This window comes from Juglans regia, chromosome 11, assembly GCF_001411555.2.
Source record: "Juglans regia cultivar Chandler chromosome 11, Walnut 2.0, whole genome shotgun sequence".
NCBI lineage: Eukaryota > Viridiplantae > Streptophyta > Magnoliopsida > Fagales > Juglandaceae > Juglans > Juglans regia.
This window is the reverse complement of record NC_049911.1, coordinates 7,423,413-7,445,171: the sequence shown is the minus strand read 5'-3', so window position 1 is coordinate 7,445,171 and position 21,759 is coordinate 7,423,413. Positions and strand designations below refer to the sequence as shown.

The 21,759-nt window shown below is 35.0% G+C and overlaps 1 long non-coding RNA gene and 1 other non-coding gene across 2 annotated transcripts; both read left to right on the top strand.

The window, feature by feature from the left end:
* The first annotated feature begins 1,648 nt into the window (after positions 1 to 1,648).
* On the top strand, positions 1,649 to 2,940 carry LOC108993510. The gene is made up of 2 exons (XR_001996514.2): positions 1,649 to 2,150; positions 2,235 to 2,940. It is a non-coding gene; the product is annotated as an uncharacterized LOC108993510 (long non-coding RNA).
* Positions 2,941 to 4,120: 1,180 nt separating this feature from the next.
* LOC118343921 lies at positions 4,121 to 4,259 on the top strand. The gene has a single exon (XR_004797708.1). It is a non-coding gene; the product is annotated as a small nucleolar RNA Z247 (small nucleolar RNA).
* The last annotated feature ends 17,500 nt before the right edge of the window (positions 4,260 to 21,759 follow it).

Sequence of the window (21,759 nt, the reverse complement as noted above, 5' to 3'; positions counted from 1 at the left end):
AATAGTGTATGAGAACCAGATCTTTCATTGCAAACTGTTGACTGAGAGTACTAATGAAGGCATTAAGATGTGAGGGGTTCGGTGAGAAGAATATCATCTACATATAAGAGTAAAAAAAATAGCGCCTAGAGATGAGTGATATATGAAAAATGAAGGGTTAGCAAAGCTATACTGGAAACCATAGGCAATAAGGAAAGTACTAAATTTATCAAACTAGGCACGAAGGATCTGTTTTAAGCCATATAAGGCCTTGTTTAACTTGCAAACATAAGAAGAAAAAGTAGGATGGATAAAAGTTGGAGATTAGTAAATAAACACGTCCTCTAGGAGATCACCATGGAGGAAGACATTCTTGACATCAAGTTGGCGAATATCCCAATGGCGAACAAGGGCAATATTGAGAATGATCCGGATGGTGCCGAGCTTGATTATAGGAGAAAACGTCTCTGTATAATTGACACTATCAATTTGGTGGAAGCTCTTAACAACAAGGCGAGCTTTCAACCGATTGAGAGTACCGTTGGCATTGATTTTGGTCTTGAAGACCCACTTGCAACCAATAACATCCATGTGAGGGGAACGATGCACGAGTGTCCAAGTGTTGTTGTCTTGGAGAGCTTGGATCTCATCTTGCAGTGCTTTGATCCAGCCAGCATGTTTAATGTCGTAGCGTATTGTCTTTGGTTCCTTGGTAAGGCCAACAACAGTGTGATAGTGGGCGTAATAATAGGGTTGGATATATTACTGTAAATTAGAATTTAAAATAAAGTAGGTTATGAAATCTACAATCTGAATAGAATTATCGAGCACATAGTTAATTAAAACTCAGAACATTTGAGGTGTCATTTGGATAATGAGTCGAAATGAGATGAACTGATATAAAAGTTGAATAAAATATTATTAGAATATTATTTTTTAATATTATTATTATTTTAAAAATTAAGAAAGTTGAATTGTTTATTATATTTTATATGAAATTTTGAAAAAATTGTCATGATGAGCTGAGATGAAATACTTTAACTATTCAAACAGGGCAGCCCCAAGGTCACCATAATACGACAGCTAAAATGGAGTTTCTGTATGAGAAAAAAAAAATTATAATGATAAGCTAAGATAAAACATTTTTAATATTCAAACGGGCTTGAGGCTAGTCCCAAACTGCGTGTAATAGGACAGCTAAAACTGAATTTGTGTATGAGAAAAAAGAAGTGGCACAATCTTTTTTTCCCCATGGCACTACTAGATAAGCATATTTCATTTGACCCCTTGCAAAAGATTTGCCTAAAAGATTTGAAAACCCAAAACACTTAGCAGTACCAATTATAAAATATCTCTCTCCGTAACAATTCCTTGTGAAATGTAAATTAATTTTTTTTAATGAAAAAAGAGAGAAAAGATAGAAATAAGAATCCTTCCTTCTCTTTCTGGATGATTTTTGCAGAGTATCACTGTTCATTTCATATGGCTGGTATATTCTAACGGTATTGTTCCTATCACGGGCCTCGGCCGAACAACAAAGTAAATAACATTCTGCAAATAAAGCCTACGCCCTAAGCCCATTAACTGATACACTAAGGTCCAACTAAGATAACATAAGACTAAAAGCATAAAGAAATAACATAGTGAGGCCCATGAGCCTTAAGGTTAGGCAAGCTTCAGTTCTTCCTTGTGCTTCTTGAAACTTCAGTTCTAGATCCTACCTAATCTCTATCTCCCTTCACACCATTGACAAACCCTCCCCCTTCAAGCAACCTTGCCCACAAGGTACGGATATGCTTCTTTAAATTGGTCGTAGGGCTCCCATTTAGTATCGTCTACATCATGTCCTTGTCATTGGACCAGGAGTTCTACCTGTGCTCAGTTCTGGGCCTTCGTCAAAAGGTGCCCCAAAACTTCTTCGGGTTCCTACTTCAAAACGTCCATGGAGTCTACTGGAGGAAGCATCGACACAGTAGTGAACCTATTTCCCAATTTCTTCTTGAATTGTGAGATGTGGAAGGTTGGGTGTATTCGTGTTGTGGCTGGCAGATTGGGTCTATAAGCAACATGGCCGATCCTTTGCACGATCTTGAAGGACCCGAAATACCTGGGTGCTAGCTTAGATTTCGGCGGTGAGACACAGAGATCTACCAGTAGGGTTGAAGATGGAGGTACACCCAATCTTCGATACTATAATCTTGTTTTTTACTTCTTAGGTTAGCATACTTTTTCATTCTTTCTTGTACCATGTGTAGGTTATGACACAAAATCTGTAAGATCTGGTCTCTAGTTCAAAGGCTGACTTCCACAGCCTCCAAATGGGCAGTTCCCAGCACATAACTGACGAGTCGCAGTGGAGGATACCCATAGAGGGCTTCAAAGGGGGCAAGTTTGGTTGAGTGGTGTTGAGTAGAGTTGTACCACCATTTGGATAGGGGAACCCAGATAGACCAATCCTTTGGTCGATCCCCCGTGAAGCACCTTAGATTGTTGACAGATTTTGTCTGTCCATTGCTTTGGGGATGATATAGAGTACTCGTGTTCATTTTCACCCCTTGGAGGGTGAAAAGACTCTTGTCAAACATATTGGTAACAGAATTATCTCGGTCCAATACGATTGAGTTGGGTAGGTCATGGTATTTAAACACATTTTTTAGGAATTACTCAGCCACTGTCTTGGCAATGTAGGGATGTTTTAGGGGTTTGAGTGAGTCTCTCGACAACTACCCACAAGTTGTTAAAGTCATTTGAATTAGAAGCCCCTCAATGAAATCCATAATGATATATGTCCATGGTTGGTATGGCACTGGTAGTGGCTACAGTAACCCATTCGGCAGAGTATTTTCTACCGTAACTCTTTGGCACAAATCACAACGTCTAATAAATTGCTTGACATCTTTCTTAAGGTCTGGCCAATGAAACTATATCATAGGCTTAATGTGCATGATTTCCTTGTATCTATTTCTATTTCCTCGTTAGGTGTTTTCTCTTGTATACATTCAATGTACTTGGTTACGCCTATTGATATTAATAAATATATACTTATAAAAAAAATAACCAAGATGAAACACACTTCTAGACGGTGTCCCAGCGCTTCAAATTTACAGTAACCCCTTTCCAAATAAAAGATTAAAAAAAAAACATTAAAAAAGCATCAAAATGTACAGAATATGAGTCCTCAGAAGTGTGTGGTCCGTATAATTTAAGGTTGGCGGACATTTCCTAGACATGTAAATGAGAAAGGAAAATACTTGAATGTGATATGGACTCTTTCTGCCTGAGGCGACGTCAAAGAAAGAGAAATTGGTATTGGTAGTGCACAATTTGTTCCCATGCATCATGCCAGCAATATCCTCTACATTAAATGGTTCGGTCAAACCTCCACCAACTCATGTGCAAACAATAAGCTCCGCAAATCAAGCCCCCAACTAGCTCCACAAATCATCCATCCATCCTGTGCTATCTTATCTTTTTTATTGATATCTTCTCTCCTAGAATTATGGGATTACACTTCTATATATTTGTCATCATGTGTATCAGTTATCAATATAGAGACAATATTTTTTCAATCTATTTCATGGTGTCCAAAGCCATTCACGACTAACATCATCGTTCCTCCTTTTTTTTCCATGGAATCTCTTCAACCATAGGGCTCCTCCCTTGCTTCCTCTGTCTCACCTCTCCCTCACATAAACATCATTCATCTTATTATCATAAGACTTAACCGAGAAAACTATCTCCTCTGGAAAGCCCAACTGGTTCCCTGTCTGAAGGGACTGCACTCGTCTGGTTTTGTTGATGGCTCCATACCGACACGTCCTCTGCTGCTTCCTGCACTTGCCAATGATACCACTGGTTCAGATTTTACTCCTAACCCCGAATATCATCGTTGGTAGCAGCAGGACCAACTTCTCCTTTCGGCCATTGTTTCTTCCTTGTTTGAAGATATTTTGGCTCACGTAATTGGTCTTCACACTTCCTGTAAAAAAGTGTGGCATGCACTGGAGAACATGTTTTCATTCAGTCCAATGCTTGAGTAATCAATCTGCGAGTAAATTTATCCTCTTCAAGAAAAGGCAGCAACTCCATTGATTTCCAGAAGCTGAAGTCTTATGCTGACACCTTAGCCACCATAGGCCAACCCCTCACTGATTGTGAGCTCATTAGTTATATCCTTGCAGGCCTTGGTTCGGATTATGATCCACTTATAACCTCCCTCACAACTCGACCTGAACCCATGAATCTTTAGGAGACATATGACCATCTTCTCAATTATGAGCTTTGACTAGAATAGTAGCAAATTGTCGTAAACCTTCTTAATGTTACGACAAGTACGGTTTCTCGACACTCTACACACCATAGAAACGTTGTGGCTCAACACCTGCTACCAAGAACCAGTCCAATAATCATTCATGAGGACGGGGGCGTGGACGCAATCAGTCATTTAATGGGTCCACCCAATTTGCCAAGTTTGTAATAAACCTGGCCATATTGCACTCAAATGCTACCACCGCTTCGACTTTGCTTACCAAGTTGAGTAGAACAACAGCCCACAAGCTCACATGTCAATCACACCATCCTCAACTGATTCAAGTTGGTACCACGATATTGCAACAACTCACCATTTTACCTCTGATCTCAACAATTTAACACTCCAAACTGATAACTATGCTGGCACAGATCAAATAAGAGTAAAACATTATGCAAGTTTGCCTATTCATCACATGGTGCCTCTAAATTTTTATCCCCTTCGAAAAAATTATTCCTCAAACAACTCTTGAACATTTCTTCAATTCAAAAACATTTGGTGTCGGTTAGCAAATTTATTCGTGACAATCATGTATTTTTTGAATTTCATCCATCATTTTTTTGTGTGAAGGACCTCAACACAAGTAATCTCCTCCTCCATAGACCAACTAAAGATGGACTTTATACTTTTTTCAACCAATTTCATCCACCGTGCCACTCAAATCCACCGTTCTTGGAGAATGAGCCTCTCTTGATACTAGGCACAGTCTGCGTGGGCATCCATCTCTTCAACAAGTCAAGAATGTTGTTTTTTTTTTTGATAAAACAATGGTGCCATTCCATCTGGGCTTGGATCTTTCAAAGGATGCATCTATTTTAGTGCCTATACCACCTCTTGCTCAGAGAATCTTGCAATTAACCCTTCATTCATTTGGCTAGTCACTCTTCCACTCAAACTACCCAAGAACTCCATAGACCCTCTTTGATCAGCAATAGTAAACAGCTTCGTAAAGAAATCTAGAATAACGCAATCTCTTTCATCCCCCTGCTGCCAATCTCCATGGTCATTTTGAATCTTAAGGAGTTGATTCCTTTTTCTCCTGTTTGTAGCTTTACCATGGAAGAACTTAGAATTATGATCTCCTTCCTTTAGCCACAGAGCTTTGGATCTCTAACGCCACATCAGTTTATCTCTCTCCATCCATAGGTGAACTTCCTTTCTAGCAGCTACGAGGCCTTCCTTGTCAGTGCACCGGGGATCACTGATTTCCAATCGTTGTAGTCTATTTTGGGCCTTTCTCAGATTTAGTTTGACTCTACCAAAATGATGTTGATTCCATTTTTGAAGTCTCTGTCCACACTCAGAAATTTTGTTCATAACAGCAGTCGTATCATTACTAGCACCCCTTGCTCTCCATGTCTCTTTAACAATATCTTCACAACCCTTCTTCCCAACCCACAGCCTCAAATCTGAACAACTTAGGCCTCCCTCGTAGGATTCTTTCCCCATCAACCTCAATCCAAATTGGCAAGTGATCTGAATATGCGGACCCATGGAAAACACTTGCATTTAGGTACTCACAACACCACAGTGTATTAGCAAGAAACCTATCTAGTCTTTCACTTATAGAGTGTTTTCCTTCTCTACGATTACACCATGTGAACCGTGGCCCTCTAAATCCCAAGTCTCTCAAAGAACAATCTTGAAGTACACCTCTGAAATCAGCAATTTGTTTCTCAGATCTCATTCTCCTCCCCAGCCTGGCTTAATATCTTTTTAAAATCATCCAACAATAGACATGCCTCATTTCTACTCCTATGTAATCCGCGTACAATATCCTTCCATATCTTATAGCGTTTGTGAGCCTCAGGAGGACCATATACCCCGGTAAGACAAAAATTAATTCTAATGGCCCCAACATTTTTAATCAAAGCATCCAAAATATGATTTGTAGAATAACTTTGAATGTCAATTTCTACTTCCTTACTCTAGAACAGAGCAATTCCCCCACTCGTTCCCATAGAATCTACTACAAAGTAATGAGAAAAGCCAAGTTTATACTTACATTTTTCCACTGCATGAGTCTTCAATCTCGTTTCTTGCACGAACAGGACGTCGGGACCTTCCCTCACAGCAACATCGTGAGGTGTACAAATGCACTAGTCAAGCATATTTTATTTTCAAATCAACTTCCTATTTCTAGCAATAAGACTTTTGCCATTTGCAATTCTTGTAAACAAGCTAAAAGTCATAATCTACCCTTCTATTTGTCACCATCTTGTTCTCAAAAACATTTGGATTTAATTTTTTCTGATGTTTAGGGCTCTTCTCCTGAACCCTCAATTGAAGGCTATCGCTATTATGTTATTTTCTAGATTATTTCAGTAAATTTACATGGTTCTATCCATTGACCAAAAAATTTGAAGTGAAACCTACCTTCTACATTTTTCAAAAGTTTGTTAAACGACAATTTGATTGCAAAATCAAATCAGTTCAAACTGATTGGGGTGGGGAATATAGAAAATTACATCACTTTTTGAAATCTCTTGGCATTCATCACAGAATCATTTGTCCGCACACTCATGAGCAAAATGGCTTCGTTGAATGCAAACATCATCATCTTGTTGAAACTAGACTCTCTTATGGCTCATGCTCATGTGCCCAAAAAAGATTTGTCTTATGCCTTTCGGACCGCCTGCAACTTGTTCCAACCACTCCTCAGATGAATATTATCGAATGCAAATGCGTGTATCGATTGAAACAAAATGCAGACAGTAGCATTTAGCGACACAAGACCCGCTTAGAGCATTGGCAACAGCCTACCCAAATGCCAATGCAAGTCCATAATTTGGCTATATTTGTCAAAAAGCTTCCACATTGGACTAGCCAATGGTCCAAATCTCAACATATGAGCTAGAGTAATTCTTGGGTGCTCTCCAAAGTTGGCGAGCTACTATTCACACTGGATCAAAGTATTTTATCATTTCATCAACCTCCCCCTTTCTCTTTCCCTTGTTCTTTTCTCTTTCTTTAACCCAAAAGCCACCCAGACATCCCTACCTCGCTCTTCTTCAACTCGCGAGTGTCCCCTTCTCTCCTGCAATCATCTGCATTGTCGCCGTCTTCGTTGTCGTCGTCTTCCAGGCCAAACATAAGTCTCTCTTCCTCACTCTTTTCTCCTTATTCTCTATGCATTCCCTGTGTCGTCGTCTTCCTCGCTCTTCTCTCCCTCTTCTGCGATTCTTATTTTCTCTTCCTCAAGTGATTAAATCACCATGTGTTTTGCATTGCAAGGACCTTTGATGTGTTGAATCCCTTTCCTTGCCGGTGAAACATCGTCCAGAAGGTTTTACGATTTCCTCTATGAATCGGCCCGGCTCTACCCTACATGGCATCACTCTCTAGTGTGAACAAATTTGCCACTACCGTGTGCAATTTGGGTAAATGCTTTGCTATTTATTTATTTTGAGGATGAACTGGTATGAATTTCGTTCACAGATCTGAGGTTGTGCGTCACTCTCTACTGTTTCTATTTTGGCATATTGTTTATCTATTCTTGTCTAGTGAGGAGGAAAGATGTGTTATGTTTGGGTTGTTCCGTCTACCTTAGAGTCGAACTGTCATACATAATGGTAGTTTTGTGTAGTTGGTAGTTTTGACTCTCTACATAGAGGTTTTGGTTTACTATGTTTCCATGGCTTTGACTTGGAGTCTAATGGCATTTCATATTTTACGATGTGACCATCAATAAACAAAAACATTATTTTTTCCTTCAATGAACAAAAACAAGTGTCAATGAACTGAAACTAGACATGTTTCTATGTACAAAAGTATTTCCAAGATGACTAACACAAGGAGGGGGTTAATTTGGTTGTATTTAAAAATTCGCAAATAAAAATCAAATACACAATATAAAATATGAAGAAAATATAAAGCAGCAGTAAATATAAAGAGTAAGGGTAAAAGGAAGCAAACTCAGTATTTTAACGAGATTCAGCCACACTGACTACATCCTTGTCTCAAGCTACCCCTTGAGAATTCTCAAATTCATTATTCAATCTCCTTCAGGTGGAGATAGAAATTTATTATACATTTGAGCAGTACCGTTACAAAGAATCTGTGTAGAACACTCTCTATACTTACAATCACTTTACACGTGGTGATTCAACTATTTCCTGTATAAAACATCTTCTACATGCACAAGGGTTATACACACCCTTTTACTGATACAAGTGTTGATAGTGGGTACGTTATCAGAAAATACTCCTCAATGAGTGGAACAAGAATAATACAGCGCAAACTATATCTTTCTCAAAATGAACAAGGGTTAAGGCTTAATACTTAGAAAATAGATTGAAAGCTTTGAATGAATGTCGTAAAACTTACAATTGATGTGTGTATGCTCTTGTATTTTTAGTGTATTAAATTTGAAGATCTCAAATGAGCTATTTATAAGCATATAAGACTTCATTTTCAAATATAAAAATATTCACATGTTAAAAATGAGCATCACTCACTTCTCAAAATTTTCAAATAAAAGTTTTTCTTTTTTGTAATTATCATTCACTTTTCAAATTTTTCAAACATAATCTTTTACTTTTCGCATATGACCAAATGAGCATTATTTACTTTTTAAAATTTCCAAACAAAATATCTACCTTTTGTATATGTCAAAAAGAGCATCAATTACTTTTCAAGATTTTCAAACCTAATATTTTACTTTTTACATATGACAAAATAAACATTATTTACTTCTCAAAATTTTCTAACAAAATCGTCTACCTTCTACATGTCAAAAATAGCATTAACTACTTTTCAAAATTTTCAAACAAGGCATGGACAATCAATCATCTTTCAAAAATTCAAAATTTAAACTTTTAATCATGTTATGTACATGTGAAAGATGACAATCAATCAAGTTTCAAAAATTCAAATTTCAAACTTTTAATTTTCAAATATGTCATGCACATGTGGAAAATGCAATTTGTTGCTTTATGAGAAAATATTCATTTTGAGCCCTAATCCAATTTCGAATTTTTTCGAGAGATGTACAAAATTACTTTAAGAGCTTTATTTGTAAGCTTGTTCTCTTTCTTGCCCATGCTTGATTCGTTGATGTGCTTGACTCAATTATATAGACAACTTGAGCTTAAGACTCTTGAATTTATTTGTTATCATTAAAATCCATATGTAGATATATAATTATATGAAGTTTGAAACCTTGGGTTCAACAATCTCCTCCTTTTTATGATGATAAATACTTAGTAGAATTCTGAAACATGTAGTAATACTTAAGCTCCCCCTAAGAATGTACATTAGTTTTTCAAGCAATAGATAAACATAATTCCAAGCATATATGACAAGCTTAATAATTCAAGGGATTTTAATTTAAAACAGAGCATTGACAAGAACATGTTAATGTTCTTATTCTAAAACTTCTTCCCCTTTTGGCATCATTAAAAAGGAACCGTAGTAACCAATGGACTGATAAGAATTGTGCAGTTATAAAAGTTGTGGAGCATTGAATAATTAGAGCTGCCCGAAGCCCGGCAAGTGTTGCAAAGCCTTGAGACCTAGCTCTATCAACTTAGTGCGGAAGGAGATTTAAATCTGCTTGATATTGTTGAAAAATGAGATTTTGCAAAGATTTGAAAGCTTTGAGTTTCTTTTTAAAATGACCATTTTCATGGAAAAAAAAAAATCTAACATTATTCATTGACTTAGTTTCTGTTTATCCAGAACGATAGTATGCCAAGCAACTTTCTTCCATTAATGTTTCAGATTTGAATTAGAAACCCGTTACACCTCAATCACCAATTTTCTCTCCTAAGACTGTCAACACCACGATAGGAGCATAGATGCATTTTTCTGGTAGGACTAATTATGAGGTTGTTGCAGAATCAAAAATACTTCGTGCTTAATATGATGCCTCTATTACGGCCATGTTTCAGAAGTTACTAGTGAGGGTGAGTGAGGTTTATCAACTTAACAGTCAAATATCTGAGTTACGTCAAAAGCTTGCTAATAAAGATAGAAATAATAAAAGGTTAAAGTAAGAAAACAAAGAGTTCAATAAATTTGTGGATTAGTACGCTCATGACTTACAACCACGAATAGAGGAGCTAGAACAAGAGAGAGTTCAAATACAAAATCAACATCAGAAGATAATAACAGTGGTTCAGCATTTACAAGAAAAATAAAGACAGTCTGCAATTAATCTTGCTAGCTTAGCTAAATAACTTTTGACAATATGCATCCAGCATATCTTGTAATTTTTTACTAGGTAAAATGTAAAGAAATGATAGCTTGTCTTGTTTTCATTTCTATCTCTTTAAAATCAGTCTTAAGTTTCATCTAATTCGCATCAAATCTTCTTTACTCTCTGTGATCCATCTGCATTCTCACTCTCTAAGTTTTTGTTTTTATTTATTTATTTATTTTTTATTTTTTTTTTTTTTTTTACGCGATGGCTCAACAAGCTTCTTCCAACAATCCCCTTGATCACTATATGAGGTATTCTACAACTCAACCACCAATTATTTATGCATCTACCATAGGTGCCATGATGCAGCATGAGAGTGATCTGACTAACAAATAAGATAATGATGCCATTTATGAACTTGTGAGTCTCGGTACTCGATACTCATCGTCCATTGTTGCAATTTCCTGGCGATTGCAGTCCAAAACTTGTGAGATTGAAAAGTTTAATGAGAAGATTTATTTACTTCAACAACTTGCTCACGAGTCTAACAAAAAAATAGAAGACTTAAAACAAAAGAATAAGGATATAAAATCATTGCTTGACTCTTCATTTCAACCGTCTAATCCTTTAGATAAGGATAGCATGTTGATATATGAAGAACAAAAGCGCTTAAAAAATAAAGCTAAAAGTCTCAAGTTTTTGTACGTCATTTGAAATAATATAATAAAATTATTTAACAGATATTCATGGCATGCATTATTTTTATTTCTCTTCTAATCATGCATAGTCTATCTTCTGGTAGAGGTTTTGTGAAAATGCCAGTCAACTGATCGTGTGTGTTTGTGAATTCTAGTACAATATTGTTTTTTTTTGCACATGATCTCAAAGAAAATGATATTTCATCTCAATATGCTTAGTTATAGAATGTTGTATTGGGTTCTTTAAAAGATTTTTAGCACTTTTATTATCACATTTTATTAGAATGTGATTGTATATGAGCTTAAAATCTTCGAGTTGTTTCATGTAAAGAACTTGAGCACAACAACTACCCACCATAACATATTTTGCCTCAGCAGTAGAGAATGCAACCGATTTTTGCTTTTTACCAAACCATTAAACAAGTGCATGACCTAAGAAATAACATGTTCCACTAGTGCTTTCTCGGTCAACATTGCAACCAGAATAATCTGCATCTGAGTAGCTAATTAGATTGAAAGAAATGTACTTAGGATAACATAACCCTATGTCAATTGTACCAACAAGATATCTAAGAATGCGCTTAACTATAATCAAATGAGATTCTTTTTGAGATGATTGAAAACATGCACATAAGCATACACTGAACATAATATCTGGTCTACTGACTGTCAAATATAATAGACTACCAATCATACCTCGATATACCTTTGAATCAACTGGCTTACCGCTTTCTATCAAGTTTGGTGGGTTGGCTCATTAGTGTTCCAATTTGCTTTGCACCATCCATCTCAAACTTTTTGAATAATACTTTGATATATTTTGACCGATTAATGAATGTTTCACTTTTTTACTTGCTTGATTTGCAATCCAAGAAAGAAGTTAAGTTCTCCCATCATGCTCATTTCAAATTCTTCCTACATACTTTTAACAAAAACTTGGCATATATTTTCATTAGTAGTACCAAATATTATATCATCCATGAAATTACCAAAGTACTCCTGTAATGCAACGGAAATATCTACCAATTCATTCAACAAATTGATTAGTATTCAAGCATGCAATTAATTTAATAATTAGACAATAACATAAAATAAATTGCATAATACTAATATTGGTATTGAAAGAACACCCATTAAAGAACTTTTTAAATGTAAAACCCTACGGGACAGCCAAATCTAGGAAAGTCAATCTTATTATTTAAAAATCAATTACAAGTACTCGTCAATTACAAAACCTTGGCAACTTGACTCTCTTAGTTGCCCAGACACTACCGCAGTAGCAGTCAGAATCTCTGGCGATCTTCAAATATTGTCTTTTCTCCTATAACTCTAGGGGGTGAAGTCCAATCACACTATCATCCACGCTCGAAGCACGATCACACTCAAAGAGATCACAAATATGAAAATTCACTAAGGACTTTTCTCACCAAACAATGCACCAGAAAGTGATCTAGAAAATATGTAGATCTGAATCCATGTGGATCTTAACTAGTAGGATCATTTAAATAAACAATCTGAAAAGAGTCCCAGTTGAAGTATAATTCTGCTGACGGGCAGAATCTGTCACGAAGACATCTCCTGACGGATTGCTGACATGTCTCGATAACTCTTCTCTGTAGTTACTGAACTATATTCAACTCTTGTTCTGGATAATTGCAGATCTTTTGGAATTCGAATTTCATGTTACTGACTTATCTAACCAACCTTAAAGACTCCTAGATAAACTTAATGTTATTTAAAATAAAGTTAACAATTATTTTACATTCATTCAAATTCAAACTTATTGATAAGATAAACTCTATCATTTTAGTCACCTAATCCTATACAAACTTATCAACTTAGTCACCTAGTCTTAGCCAAACTTTACATCTACAATCTCCCCATTTGGCGATTGGTGACAAAGTCGACTTGAGGAATGCAAAGTGTACCTGAGACAAACACAACCAGTAGACCAAGATCTCGTGAAGCATCATTAACTAATATTATAAGTTCAGTTCAAACCATTCACTTGAAAACAATGAAATTAGACTTGAAACTGAATTAAACTATATTTCACAAGATTTAAAAATTAATTCAAAGTTTAATCTTGTTTTAGTCCAACATTAAATTATGTCCAGCAAAAATAAACTTTCTCCCATTTAACATCATTCATCTCCCCCTCAACAAATTCATTTCAGCAGCAAATTCTATAACTCCACCTCAACAACACACTACTCAAACTCTCCATAAAATTCACAATACCAAAATATTTTAATTTGCTCTAGAACTCCCCTTTTTTGTCAGTAATTTGACAATACCTATAAGAGAATTAATACCACTTATGTGTGCCGAGATGAAAAAACTAAGAAATTCATGATAAAAAAACTCTCATGCGTCTCAACTTCTTATGGATAAAATGCACCTGATATATGAGCATGAATGTATATCAATCAATGAGCAAATGATTTAGACAACTTGGTTGAGACAAAAAATCAAACACTTGGTATGCACTGAGATAAAATTGAAATGTATAATCACATAACTCACAAAAAATCATCCTCAATACATGATAAAATACTCTCATATGATCAACTATGTCAATGCCCACTCTGCCTAATCAAAATCGCAGCCTCAACATCATAAATTAACAATCAAAATCCCAATTTTCAGATATTGATGTGTCGAAATCTAGAACTGGAAGGAGAGAGCGATTTGAATAAATTCAAAATTTTACCGTGAGTCCGTGATTGAGAGCCTTTAGTTAAGGAACTCGGACCCAAGTATTTCTCTCAAGTAAATCGAAGAAGTTATGGAAGAGATGAGGAAGGCTACGGCTTGAATATAGAGAACCGTGAGCTATGAATTGGAAGATTTAGAGAAATCGATTCGGGGGCTGCGCGTGTGACTTAAGTCACTTAAGTGACTAAGGACCGTGCACGTGCTTTGTGCCTTAGAGTCCCACTAGGACTTAGAAACAAAACAGAGACCCATCACTAGGACTTATGCCAATATATCAGAAGCCAAGTCCCAGAATTAAACCACCATCCAACACTTACCCAACCAAAAATTATATTTTATATTTTTATCACTTTATTTATTTTTCATAAAAATGATAAGAAAAAAATAGAAAAAAATAATCTTTTTCTTTTATACATAAACAGTGAAACAAGTAACATGCCTAGATGCATCTTAGTTCAAGCATAATATCACTCACAAAATAAATTCAATAGAGTACATTCTCTTATTTGCAACACTCACTATGGATGTTCACTCCTTATAAGATCATTAATGTCAAAGTTCATGTGAGTGTGTGAGTAAGTAACCTTATATCATAGCACTTTTATATCTTTTTTCTTCAATATATTTTTGAGACCTTTATTTAGGATGTTTTGCTTCTTATAGATGCTCACAAGAGTTTGTTACTCACCTTAAAAGTCAAACTTTATGCTAGGGCCTAGATACATGAGCATCTCCTCCAAACACTAGTTTGCACAACCCTTTTCATGTCTATTTTTGTTGCTCATCTTTGTCCACAATGATTTGAGCCACGATTATTTCTACAAGAACTTAAGGGATAGATCGTGTATGGTGCTTGTCTTTTTTCACAATGATATAACAGACTTTTTCTATATGGATCAACTATTTGTGTTTGGCAAGGGAAGATCTTTTTATTATTGTACTAGGTTCAACTGATATTAGTCAATTTAAGGCATGAACTTCCTCTATGATGAGTATCTTAATAATAAATATGGAACTTAATTATAAGGTGCATACATATAAGTTTCTCACAGTACTTTGCAAATGAACTTTGTCAATATGACCCAAAGGGTTAGTATGCACAAAGTGAACTGCTCAAAGTAGAGAGATGCATAAGCTCAAAAATTTACCATGTGAGAACACAAGTACTCAAACTTTGACATATTAAGCATGTACTTTCAAACAAAACAAAAAAAAAAAAAACTTAAACCAACCAAATTGATTTTTATATTTTAATTTTTTCTTATATAAAACTGAAAAACATAAACATGAAGCAAAACAGAAATATAAAACAGAAAATAAAGTGCATGTCTTAGACTAATAAATGAAATGGAAGAACATGCAAGAATATGCAACTGGTCCTATCAATTAATGTGACACGACATCTTCTTTGACCACTCACTTTACTTTAAATTTTGGCCTATTATTTTCATTAATACCACTTTGTATGATCTTTTCTTTATTGTGAAAGCAAAATTTTGCTAGTTCACCAAGCTTTAGAGTTACGAAGGTAATTTGTTGACTCATCTCATCAACTTGATTTTCTAGAGTCTTTCCCTTCTTTTTTAGTTTTCTTTCACCTCCATTTTTCTTCCCTTTATTCAAGTTAAAGCAATATAACCTTATATAGCCAAAAATACCACAATGATGACAAATAGGAGTAAACTTACCTTCGGACTTACCTTGGTTGGGCTTCTTTGTCATTGATCTATCATGTGAGGCTCTTGGAACATGAGTTTTAGACACGGCTTTGTTTGGAATTTCCTCATCTTGACTTCCTTTAACAAACATGATACTTTTTGATGAAGTGGCAGTGGATGATGAGCCTTTAAGTTCTATACCATGGGAAGTCATATACACCAAACTCGTGTGATCACAACTAGATCTTTGAAAACTCAACATCTCTTTTAATTTTTGTGTTGCTGTTTTTTGCTTGCACTCTTGAAACTTTTCCAATTCTTTTTCAAGTGTAGCCTTTTGAGCCTTCAATCTTGATATCTCAACTTCAGAATTTTTCAGTATCTCGGAAAGGTTATTCTTTTTATTCTCCACAACTGTGAGTTTATTGTACATATTCTTGTTGAGTTTTTTCAACTTGACCACTTCTTCACATAAATCATTATAAGCTTCATGTACACTCAACTCATGGTCAGCATCAACAATAGATATATCCGAGTCACTATCATCAAATTCACTTTCAGATTTTATATCCACAATATCATAAAAATCATTAATAACAGTAGAAAAAGTCACAAAGGAATTTTCATCATCAGATGATGAACTTGAATTTTTAGATTCTAAATTTTCACTAAGTGTGATATTTAATGTTTTTCCTTTGTTTTTCTTAAAGTTTGGACATTCAATTCTTATATGACCATAACATAAGCATTCATAGCACTTCACTTTATCTTTTTGCTTAGATTTTTCTATATTCCATTTTTCATAATATTTTTTCTTTGCAGGAAATTCCTTAACTTGTTTTTACTTTCCACTAGCTTTCTTGGTAAACAAAAATTTTCTGATTTTCCTTGCAGTGAGATCTATATCCTCATCATTCAAACTTTCTTTATCAGAAAAATCATCTTGATCATCATTTATTGTTTTTAAAGCAATGGACTTACTTTTTCTTGTTTGAGGAAGTGAGGATTCATACGTTTGTAAGGAACCGACCAGCTCTTCAACCTTTATTGTATCCAAATCCTTACTTTCCTCAATGGCAGTAACCTTAGGCCGAAATCTTTTAGGTAGAGACCTCAAAATCTTTCTCACGACCCTTAAATCTTCCACCTTCTCACCGAGATTAAATCTAGAATTAACAATATCGTTAAGCTTAGCATAAAAATCATTAAAACTTTCATCTTCCAACATCTTAATCTCTTCAAATTTTGAACTGAGCAATTGTAATTTTGAGTTTTTCACAATTTTTGTTCCTTCGTGTGTAACTTCCAAGATGTCTCATGCTTCTTTAGTTATCTCACACATGGAGCTTCTCTTAAATTCTTCCGGAGATACAGCCATGAATATAGCATTCAGTCCCTTGCTATTCCAATTATAGTTGCTAATCTCATCTTTTGTCCAAGCATCAATACTTGTTGCTAGTTTAGTCCATCATTTTTCAACGGAATACCACACTCATTCATCCAACGATTTGAGAAAATCTCTCATACGAACTTTCCAATATGCATAGTTTTTCCCATCAAAGTGTGGCGGAACATGTAGCGACATAGTCAACAGGGGAACGGATCATACTCGAATGAGTGAACCACGCTCTGATGCAAATTGAAATTACCCAAGTACCCCTATAATGCAGCAGAAATATCTACCAATTCACTCAACAAATTGGTTAGTATTCAAGCATGCAATTAATTTAATAATTAAATAATAACATAAAATAAATTGCATAACACTAAGATTGGTATTGAAGGGAAACCCTTTAAATAACGTTTTAAAGGTAAAACACTACGGGGCAGCCAAACCCAGGAAAGTCAATCTTATTATTCAAAAATCAATTACAAGTACTCATCAATTACGAAACATTTGCAACTTGACTCTCTTACTTGTCCAGACAAGCGACCCATTTGTCTTTTACAGCAATAGCAGCCAGAACCTCTGGCGATCTTCAAATATTGTCTTTCCTCCTAAAACTCTAAGTGCTAAAGTCCAATCACATGATCATCCACACTCGAAGTACAATCACACTCAAAGAGAGATCACAAATATGAAAATTCACTAAGGAATTTTCTCACCAAACAATGCACTAGAAAGTGCTCTAGAAAATATGTAGATCTGAATCCCTATGGATCCTAACCAGTAGAATCCTTTAAATAAACAATCTGAAAAGAGTCTCAGTTGAAGTAGAATTCTGCTGATGGGCAGAATTTGTCGCGAAGACATCTCCTGACGGATTGCTGACATGTTGCAATAACTCTTCTTCGTAGTTACTGAACTATATTCAACTTCTGTTCTGGATAATCGCAAATCTTTTTGAATTCAGATTTCATGTTACTGACTTATCTAACCAACCTTAAAGACTCCTAGATAAACTTAATATTGTTTAAAATAAAGTCAACAATTATTTTACATTCATTCAAATTCAAACTTATTGATAAGATAAACTCTATCATTTTAGTCACCTAATCCTATACAAACTTATCAACTTAGTCACCTAGTCCTCGCCAAACTTTACATCTACAATCCACATAAATTTGAATCAAAAGAATATCATTCTTTTCGTATTTAATGAAAATGGTTGTGTCAATCTTTCCTCTTGAAAAACCTTTTTCAATCAAGAAACTACTGAATCTCTTATACCAAGCTCTAGGAACTTGTTTGAGTCCATATAGTACTTTTGTGAGCTTGAAAACATGATTTAGATAATAAGATTTTCAAAATCTAGAGGTTGCTCAACATATACCTCTTCATTTATAAAGTCATTTACTTTTACTTATAGAGGACTTCATGCATACCAACAAAAATAATTAAAATTATTTTTCTTGATACCCAAATACTTTGGATCCTTCATTTATTAGTATAACAAGAAGCAAGATTTTTAGGTACCCATTTAACTCTAATAGTCATTGTATGTTTTCTTCTAATGGGACAAGCATGATAATTATGACCATTTCTATTACAAAAATTGCAGATGGCATGTGACATATATGAAAAACTTGATTGATTGTAATAGTATCTTTCTTTGAAAAATTTATTTTTATGAAAAGAATTTTAAATATTGGATTTTGATTTAGAAGAATTATCAAAGAAATTTTATAAGGTTTATATTTTTGTTTTGGCATGTATCCCAAGCCTACCTTGTCCAAAACACATCTTTGACTACCAATAAGTTTTTTAAAATTTCTTTTTCCGTTTGTAAAGTTTTCAACAATCTTTTCTAAATTAGTCACTTTCTTCCTCAACTCATATTTTCATCTTTCAAACAATATTTTCATTTCTTAAAACATCAATTTTGTTTATTAAAGAAGAATTTTTCTTTTTAAAAGTAGTCTATTTGATACCCAATTTCTCGAGTTACTCATGTACTTCTTCCAAAATATTTTGCAATTCATCATATGAAGAAGTTTTAATATTGTCAAGATTTGTTACCTCAAGGTTGTCTTCAGTCATAAGATAAAGATTTGCAGATTCTCCATTGCTTGTTTCATTGTCCGAGCTATTTGAATCATCATCCCAGTAGCTTTCATTACTTTCTTGCCCTTGTTTCGATCTCTCTTTAGTAGAATACAATCCGCCTTGATATGTCCAGACTTATTGTATTTGTAACAAGTGAAAGAGTCATTTTTACCTGTATCTTTCTTGGAAAACTTTTTGAATGATTTCCTTGAATGAGTTTTATTTCTCTTTAAGAGTTATTTAATTCTCCTTGTTATCATCGCAATTTCTTCATATTTATCATCACTTTCCTCATGTTCATCACTTTCGCTTTCAAGAGGAACAACTTTAAGTGCCAAGCTCTTCTTTGGCTTTCCTTCTTCTTCCCCATTTTTCAATGTATACTTATGGGTGGTAAGTGACCCGATGAATTCATTTACTTCGAGTTTCTTGAGGTCTCTAGCTTCCAGAATCACCTTCACTTTTGATTCCCAGCATTTTGGTAGAGTCGAGAATTTTTCTTACTATCTCCACGTTGAAATAAACTTTGTCGAGAGATGTCAAGCTGTTTATGATATTAGTAAAATTAGTGTACATACTAGAAATAGATTCATCATCATTCATTTTAAATATTTCATATTCATGAGTAAGAATATAAATTTTTTTATTCCTTGACTTGTGAAGTTCATTCACAAGTAACTTCCAAGATTTCCCAAATTGCTTTTGTTGTCTTGCAAGTCATCATTCTATTAAACATATTCCCGTCGAGAGCATTATATAGGAGATTTATAGTTATTGAATTCAACGTTAGAATTATCTCATTTTCATGATCCAATGTTAGATCTTAACTCAAAAGATAGTTAATATTATAAAAGAGCCCTCGCTCTGATACCAATTGTTGCTTTGATGACTAACACAATAAGGGGTGTTGAATTGGGTTGTATTTAAAAATCCTCAATTATAAACTAAATACACAATATAAAATAAAAACAAAATACGAAGCAACAGTAAATATAAAGAGTAAAGGTAAGAGGAAGAAAACTCAGTATTTTAATGAGGTTCAGCCCCACTGCCTACGTTCTCGCCTCAAGCTACCCTTGAGTATTCCCAAATTCATTATTCAACCTCCTCCAGGTGGAGATAAAAACCTATTACACCTTTGAGTAGTACTGCTATAAAGAATCCATGTAAAACACCCTCTACACTTAGGGGTGAAAAACCGACCTATCGGTTCGGTTTAGAGTCGAAACAGAGACCGCACCGATACACTGAAAATTCTCAATATCTCGACCGAAACCGGCCGGTGAAGGAGAAGAAAACCGTCGACGTCGGTCTCGGTTTTCCACCGGTCGGTTGGTCGGCGTTGTCGGCGGAGTGAAGAGAGAGAGAGAGAGGAATGAGAAACACAAAAACCGAACCGGAAAACTTCGGTTTGAGCAAATTTACATGTAAACTCGAACTTCATCATCACAAATTCACAAAATTACAATATATACAACAAATATCAAATGATTCACAACAAATATCACATTATCACAACAATATCGGTACCCTCTCTGAGAAAAATAAAAGAACCATGGTCCCCATCAACAAACCTCAACGAATCGGAGATGGAAGCTTGAAACGATGCAAATGGATGAAACGGCGCAAATGGATGGAGGAAGAGAGGGACGGCATCGGAGAGAAAGGGAGCTGAGAGGGAGACGAGAGAATCTGAAAGAGAGAGCTGAGACGCAGAAGTCAGAACGAGCGGCGGATGAGAACGAGAAAGGGGAAGGGGGATCTTAACCTAATCATGAAACGGCGCCGTTTGGTTGAGACCAAACGATGCCGTTTGCTTTATTTTTTTTTCAACTAGGTGGATTAAAACGACGTCGTTTCACTCATTTAAATGAAACGGCGTCGTTTCTTATATAGGTATAAAATGAAAAAAAAAAAGAATCGGTCGGTCGGTTCATCGGTTTTTCACTGGGTCGAACCGATACCGAACCAGAAAACTTCGGTTTCAGCAAATATCTACCGCACGCCGGCCGGTTCCTGACTCCGGCGGTCGGTTTCAGTAGGTTGCGGCCGGTTTGGTCAGTTCTTGTACACCCCTATCTACACTTACAATCACCCTACACGTGGTGATTCAACTATTCCCTATGTAGAACACCTTCTACACGCACGAGATTTATACACACCATTTTACTGATACAAGAGCTGATAGTGGGTAGGTTATCAAAAAACATTTGTCAATGAGTGGAATAAAAACAATACAGCACAAACTGTATCTCTCTCAAAATGAACAAGGGTTAAGACTCAATGCTTAGAGAATAGAGATTGCAAGCTTTGAATGAATGTCGTATAACTTACAATTGATGTGTGTATGATCTTGTTTTTGTAGTGTATTAGATTTGAAGATCTCAAATGAGTTATTTATAGGCATATGAAATTTAATTTTCAAATTTAAAAATATTCATATATCAAAAAGCAGCATCACTCATTTTTTGAAATTTTCAAATAAAAGTTTATATTTTTTGCAATTATCATTCACTTTCAAATTTTTCATACCTAATCTTTTACTTTTCGCATATGACAAAATGAACATTATTTACTTTTCAAAACTTTCAAACAAAATTATCTACTTTTTGCATATGTCAAAAAGAGCATCAATTACTTTTCAAAATTTTTAAACCTAATGTTTTATTTTTCGCAAATGGCAAAATTAGTATTATTTACTTTTCAAAATTTTCTAACAAAATCAACTACCTTTTGCATATGTCAAAAAGAGCATCAATCACTTTTCA